This window comes from Triturus cristatus, chromosome 5_1 (genome assembly GCF_964204655.1).
Source record: "Triturus cristatus chromosome 5_1, aTriCri1.1, whole genome shotgun sequence".
Lineage (NCBI taxonomy): Eukaryota > Metazoa > Chordata > Amphibia > Caudata > Salamandridae > Triturus > Triturus cristatus.
In genome coordinates, this window is record NC_140587.1 from 64799978 (window position 1) to 64807325 (window position 7348).

At 49.1% G+C, this 7348-nt stretch overlaps 1 pseudogene; it reads right to left on the reverse strand.

Annotated features, from left to right (window-relative positions):
* Positions 1–2792: 2792 nt before the first annotated feature.
* LOC146830190 (18S ribosomal RNA) lies at positions 2793–3983 on the reverse strand (annotated as a pseudogene).
* Positions 3984–7348: the final 3365 nt, after the last annotated feature.

The window sequence follows — 7348 nt, forward strand, 5'->3', positions numbered from 1 at the left end:
TCGTCACTCAGCTCCGGCCCCGATCTTTTGTTCAGAGATTGGAAAGCTCTGGATAAACTAAGACTGACCGGCCCGGTTTTTGAGGTGGAAGACAGCTTCTCCATCGCTCAGTCGGTAGAGGACAACTATCTGTCCCTCTGCTCAAGGATTTCCAACATCTCCGACCGCCTCCTCCCTCAGAAAAAGGGCAAACCAAAGAGACGAGCACCTGCCCCCTGGTTCGACGACTCATTGAGAGCACTCAAACTAGCCTGCAGACAAGCAGAGAGAAGATGGAGGCAAGGCTATTCTGACACCAACAAATCTCTTTGGAAAGACAACCTCCGGGCGTACAAAACTGCCATTGCCCATAATAAGGCCAACTATTACTGTTCCACCATCACCAATGCCACCAACAGTTCGAAAAGTATCTTCCAGATTCTTAAAAACTTAACCCATCCAGACTGTGTAACTTCTTCGCAGCCCCCCACCCAAGCCCTCTGTGATAACCTTGCAGCATTTTTTATCAACAAAATAAACACCATCATTCAAAACCTGAAAACACCCCCTTCTCTGGGAGCACCTAACATTCAGGGATCCAGCACCAGTTCTCAAAACCTGACGCCTCCAGGCTCCGTCCTGACGGCCAGATTACGGGAATTTCCTCCTATCCCGGTCTCCGAGTTTGAAAGACTGGCGCTTGGAATTACCTCGGGCTCCCCACTCGACCCCCTGCCCCCTAAAATTTGGAAAAGTTTTGGAACTGAACTTTTCGGCACCATGCGCCAAATATGTAACCAGTCCTTGCACAGTGGTTATGTCCCAACCTCTTGGAAACAGGCGCTGGTCACCCCACTCCTAAAAAAACCCTCCCTGAGTCCAGACTGTCTATCTAACTACCGACCCATCTCCCTATTACCATTTCCGGCGAAAGTCGCTGAACGATGGGTCAGTTCTTGCCTTTCCTGTCATCTAGAACAGAACAACTTTCTAGACGATCATCAGTTCGGATTCCGTCCCGCCCACGGCACCGAAACAGCGGTCTTGACAGCCATGGAAGACCTTCGCATGCGTGCAGACAGGGGCCAGCCAGTAGCACTGATACTGCTGGACCTGTCTGCCGCATTCGATACGGTCAACCACAGCACGCTGCTGCAGAGACTAGGTGAGGCAGGCGTGGATGGCACAGCGCTGCTCTGGTTTCACTCCTACCTGTGGGACAGGAGACAGGCTGTCTCCCTCCCCCCATTCCAATCCACCTTCGCACCGGTGCCTCAGGGAGTTCCCCAGGGCTCCTCCATCAGCCCCATTCTTTTTAACGTGTACCTCATCCCGTTGATCACGTTAATTAAGTCTTTCGGGATAAAAACGATCAACTACGCTGATGACACGCAGCTCATTCTCTCTTGGGAAGGAGAAGACTCCATTCCTTTTACCACCTTCCACGACTGCTTAAGAGAGACGGCTGCGTGGCTCCACAGAAACTCCCTCCAATTCAACTCCTCCAAAACAGAGGTTCTGTTCTGTGCGGCCACCAACACACCCCGCCCCTTTCCGAGTGAATTCTGGCCACCTGAGACTAGGGATAAACCTCTGCCAGTCTCCTCGGTCCGCAACCTGGGAGCCATGATCAATAAGAAGCTGAGTACGGAAACCCAGGTAGCAAAAACAGTGGGGATCTGCACAGCCCTGCTACGCTCCCTGCGTAAAATCATGCCACTCCTCCCAGCACAAGCCCGGGCGTCGATAGTCAGATGCACAATACTCAGTCGCATTGACTATTGTAACTCCCTGCTCCTTGAATCTCCAGTCACGCTGATGGACCGACTTCAAAGAATTCAATTTGCCGCCGCCAAGCTGGCTCTTGGCTGGACGAGAAGGTCTTCGGCCACAGCAGCCCTGGCCGAGCTACATTGGCTACCCTTAAAGCAGCGTGTGGCATTCAAGTCCCTCTGCATCGTCTTTAAGGCTCTGCATGGACTCGGGCCCAGACCCCTGCAAGCTTTGTTCCTGTGGTACACTCCCACCAGAGACTTACGATCATCATCAGCCCGTCTGGTAAAGGTGCCCAGATTCAACAAAGCCAGAACCGGGGGCAGATCCTTCAGGGTCGCAGCGGCCAAGTTAAGGAACAGTCTGCCTATTGACATAAGCCAGATCTCACAACTTCTTCCATTTAGGAAGCTCATCAAGACCTGGCTATTCCCCTAAATTCTGCCCACCTGCTAACTACTCCGGTCTATCCTTCAGCAGAGTATTCTCCAGCGCCAGGAAGCCTGCAAGGTATCAGTCGCGCTCTATAAATACTTAAAATAAAAAAAAATAATAATAATAATAATACTGGGTCAAACCGGGGACCGGGCATCGGGCGAGAATCGCCCCATCTGCACCTCAGCCATCCATTGCCGGGCGGCCCTGAGCCGTGCACCAAGCTGGCTTGTACAGCCCACCCCACCATTGCCCGTGCCAGGCAGCTCCCCATCCCGCACTCCTCCCACCAAGAGGAGCCAGGGTCCCCTCACAGGCCCTCGGCTGCTTCTCCTTCAGGATGCCCTGCCACAGGAGAGGGGCCCAACCTCAGTCACCCGGATCTCGGTCGGGCCGGGACGTTGGGTGCAGGAGGGCCCAGCCAGTAGCAGGTCCTTCTAGGGGGGGTGTTACCAGCACCCTGCCATTTGGTTTACCCCCACTGCGGGGGTGGTGCCGGGCGAGCTTGGGTTCCATCTCGGGAGCGCCTACCGCTGTGCCCCTCCCAGAAAGGGACAGGGGACTGGGGATGCCCCCCACCCCCGGTCCCTCACGCTTCGGTCCGTTAATGATCCTTACGCAGGTTCACCTACAGAAACCTTGTTACGACTTTTACTTCCTCTAGATAGTCAAGTTTTATCATCTTCTCGGTGCTCCGCTAGGGCAGTTGCCGACCCCGGCGGGGCTGATGCGAGGACCTCACTAAACCATCCAATCGGTAGTAGCGACAGGCAGTGTGTACACAGGGCAGGGACTTAATCAACGCAAGCTTATGACCCGCACTTACTGGGAACTCCTCGTTCATGGGAAATAATTGCAATCCCCAATCCCTATCACGAACGGGCTTCAGCGGGTTACCCGCACATGTCGGCGAAGGGTAGACACATGCTGATCATTCAGTGTAGCACTCGTGCAGCCCAGGACATCTAAGGGCATCATAGACCTGTTATTGCTCGATCTCGTGTGGCTAAATGCCACTTGTCCCTCTAAGAAGTTGGACGTCGACCGCTGTGGGTCTCGTAACTAGTTAGCATGGAGTCTCGTTCGTTATCGGAATCAACCAGACAAATTGCTCCACCAACTAAGAAAGGCCATGCACCACCACCCACAGAATCGAGAAAGAGCTATCAATCTGTCAATCCATTCCATGTCCGGGCTGGGTGAGGTTTCCCGTGTTGAGTAAAAATAAGCCACAGGCTCCACTCCTGGTGGTGCCCTTCCATCAATTCCTTTAAGTTTCAGCTTTGCCCCCAGAACTCAAAGACTTTGGTTTCCTGGAAGCTGCTCAGCGGGTCATGGGGATAACACCGCCGGATCGCTAGTCGGCATCATTTATGGTTGGAACTACGACGGTATCTGATCATCTTCGAACCTCCGACTTTCGTTCTTGATTAATGAAAACATTCTTGGCAAATGCTTTCGCTTTGGTTCGTCTTGTGCCGGTCCAAGAATTTCACCTCTAGCGGCACAATACGAATGCCCCGGCCGTCCTTCTTAATCATGGCCCCAGTTCCGAAAACCTATGCCTACCCACACAAGTGAGGTACCATTTTTATTGGAAGTCTTAGCGTAATTCATATTTGTAAAGCAACTCTTATTACCTTTTGACTTTCGATGCATTTCTGCCATCCAAATAAAAGTCAATGTGTAAAAAAGAAGACATTTGGAAAAATCATTGATAATTCTCATGCTAGTATGAGTATTTCCAATTTTGGAAATGTGCACATTTCTACTGTTTCTAAACATTGGGGCAGATTTACAAGCCCCTTGCTCCTCTTTTACGCCGCCATTGCATCACTTTTGTGACGCAGCGGCAGCGCAAAACCAGCGCCATACTGCGGGGTATTTACAACGTGACACATCTGGGAGATGCGTCACGTTGTAAAGCCCTGCACCAAAGTAGGCATTCCTGTGCAGGGGGTGGGTTCCATCGCAGGAACGCCTCCTAAAAGTGGCTGAGTGAAATCTACAGGATTTCACTCAGTCACTTTTGAGCCCATGCTGCGTCAAAACCCTGCGCCTGCTTGAAGCAGGCGTAAGGATTGACGCAGCATTGTGTAGATAGGGCACCCCAGAGCCTTGATGGAGCTGCGTCGCGCTTGCGACGCAACTCCAGCAATGCGCTGCCTATACGAAACAGATGTGTCACGCATCTGTCCGTTTTTGCCCCATGGTGCGCCGCATTGTAAATGCGGCGCATCCATGGTGGCAGAGCCGTGACGCACAATAACTGGTGCATACCTGCTGATATAAAGGGATGCGCCATTATTGTAAATCTGCCCCTCTATATTTTATTCCCATTTCATAAATACATAGGTGTCTTTCATACCGATTTTTCCATGTATACATTTTCCCAGAATAATTGCTTTATACCCGGTATATAATAAAAAACATTGCAAGTCACTGCTCAGTTTTTGGCTCTGGGTTTGTCGGGTTCTTGGTGAACCTACAAGTCCTATATATCCCCACAACCAGTAAGGTCCAGCAGATGTAACAGTATATTGCTTTCAAAGAGCTGTCATAATTAGAAGTTACAGGTAAAAACGTTGACACAAAAGGCTGTTTTTTTCAACTAATTTTCAATTTTTCCTATATTTAACTGTTAGTTTCTATAAAGAAACCTTGAAGGATCTACAGAAATGACCCCTTGCTGAATTCAGAGTTTTGTCTACTTTTCAAAAATGTATAGCTTTCCAGGATCTATTATTGCTTTTATACCCATGTCTACCATTAACTGGAAGGAGGTTGAAAGCACACAAAAAATGCAAAAATATGCTATGTCCCAGAAAAATGCCAAAACTGTGTAAAACATGTTGGTTTTCTGACAAAAGTCTGTCATTCCCTAAAAGCTGGGGAAATGGTGATTTCAGCCCCACAAACCCTTTTGGGAAAAACCCAGACACTTTCATTTACAGCACTTTTGCCCCATTTCCCCCCCAAAAAGAACTAAATGTAGCTGTTTTTTGGCTAATTTCTGGGTCCCCTCCAGGGGAATCTACAAACCCTGGGTACCTTTAGAATCCCCAGGATGTTGGAAGAAATGGACGCAAATTTGGCGTGGAAACCTAATGTGGTCAAAATGTTTCAAGGGCCTAAGCGTGAACTACCCCAAACAGCCAAAAAAAAGGCTGGGGGGTGGGGAGAAGGCCTGGCAGCAAAGGGGTTAAAGCCCTGGGCACCAGGACATTCACACCAGAATTCATAGCTCAGCTCAGCCCTGATGTGTTCAACTGCCAGTGCATTTGCTGAGTTAAAGTTGAAAGGTTTTACACCCTTGTCTCCATCCCTTGAATCCCGGCTTTTTCAGGGATGACGTTATGCTCTTGAAAGGAACTCACATTCGCTTCCTACAGATGAACGCAGTAGTTGTACAAATGAACATTTTATTCACAGGGCTCTTGCAAATTGTGCGATGCATGTATATGCATGTTTCCTGCATTTGAGAGTGCAGGCGTGCCATTTATCAGAATTGTCTTTCTTTGAACTTGTAACACAATTATAAATCGAGTCTGTAGCAAATGAAATATGGAGGCACTGGATATGTTTAGCTTAATGGAGAAGGTTAGTGCAAATATAAAATCAGCGCAGGTGTTCTGTTTGCCATCCGTGAGGTGTGAGGCTTCTAAAATGGCTGATGGGACTCCTACAAGTCAAGCCTCCCTCAGTGTAAAGAAAGAGGGGGTGACGTGTGGGTGGCGGTTAAACAAGCTGCAGTGGATGAACCACACCACCCGTGGGTGCCTGCACTGATTACATTAACCAGGAAGGCTAGGAGCACACGACAAGAGACCCCACGCTGTCAATCTCTCACGTGCCAGGGAAGCATGAAAACGCCATGTTTAACAAACAGGTGGAATTTTTTCAGCAGAAAAAGTTTACATTCGAATATCCCTTTCTAAAATAGAAAAGGAAGACATAAGTGTTTAAATGGAAGACAGCTGTGGAAGGGTTGTTTATCCAATGTAGCCCCTCTTGTCTCCTTCCTGCCTTTTTCCTTGGGTAAAAACGTTGTCCCTCACTTTATTTGCCCCCTGCATTAGAAAGGCCAGTGTGCTCCTATTACAGGTGCTGCTGTGATGCTAAAATGCACCGATAACCTGAATCTGATATCCACTGGCCATTGAAGCCCTGGGCCTACTGAGCAAGATGGATGGCATGGTGGAACCGGGTCTCACAAAGATGAAGTACATGGTGGTGAGGTTCCTTGTGAAGATTGATGGAGAGATGCCACTAACAGAAAAACGAAATGGTGAAACAGGGTCTCCTAAAGATGAAGTACATGGTGGTGAGGTGCCTTGTGAAGATTGGTGGAGAGTTGCCAATAACAGGAAAACGACATGGTGAACAGGGTCTCCTAAAGATGAAGTACATGGTGGTGAGGTGTCTTGTGAAGATTGGTTGAGAGATGCCACTAACAGGAAAAGGACATGGTGGAACCGGGTCTCCTAAAGATGAAGTACATGGTGGTGAGGTGACTTGTGAAGATTGGTAGAGAGATGCCACTAACAGGAAAACGACATGGTGAAACCGGGTCTCCTAAAGATGAAGTACATGGTTGTGAGGTGTCTTGTGAAGATTGGTGGAGAGATGCCACTAAAAGGAAAAGGACATGGTGGAACTGGGTCTCCTAAAGATGAAGTACATGGTGGTGAGGTGCCTTGTGAAGATTGCTGGAGAGATGTCACTAACAGGAAAAGGACATGGTGGAACCGGGTCTCCTAAAGATGAAGTACATGGTGGTGAGGTGACTTGTTAACATTGCAAGCATGGTGGAGAGATGCCGCTAACAGGAAAAGGACATGGTGGAACCGGGTCTCCTAAAGATGAAGTACATGGTGGTGAGGTGCCTTGTGAAGATTGCGGGCGAGGTGGAGAGATGCCACTAACAGGAAAAGGACATTGTGGAACCTGGTCTCCTAAATATGAAGTACATGGTGGGGAGGTGCCTTGTGAAGATTGGTGCAGAGATGCCACTAATAGGAAAAGGGCATGGTGGAACTGGGTCTCCTAAAGATGAAGTACATGGTGGTGAGGTGCCTTGTGAAGATTGTTGGAGAAATGGCACTAAGAGGAAAAGGACATGGTGGAACCGGGTCTTCTAAAGATTAAATATACGGTGGTG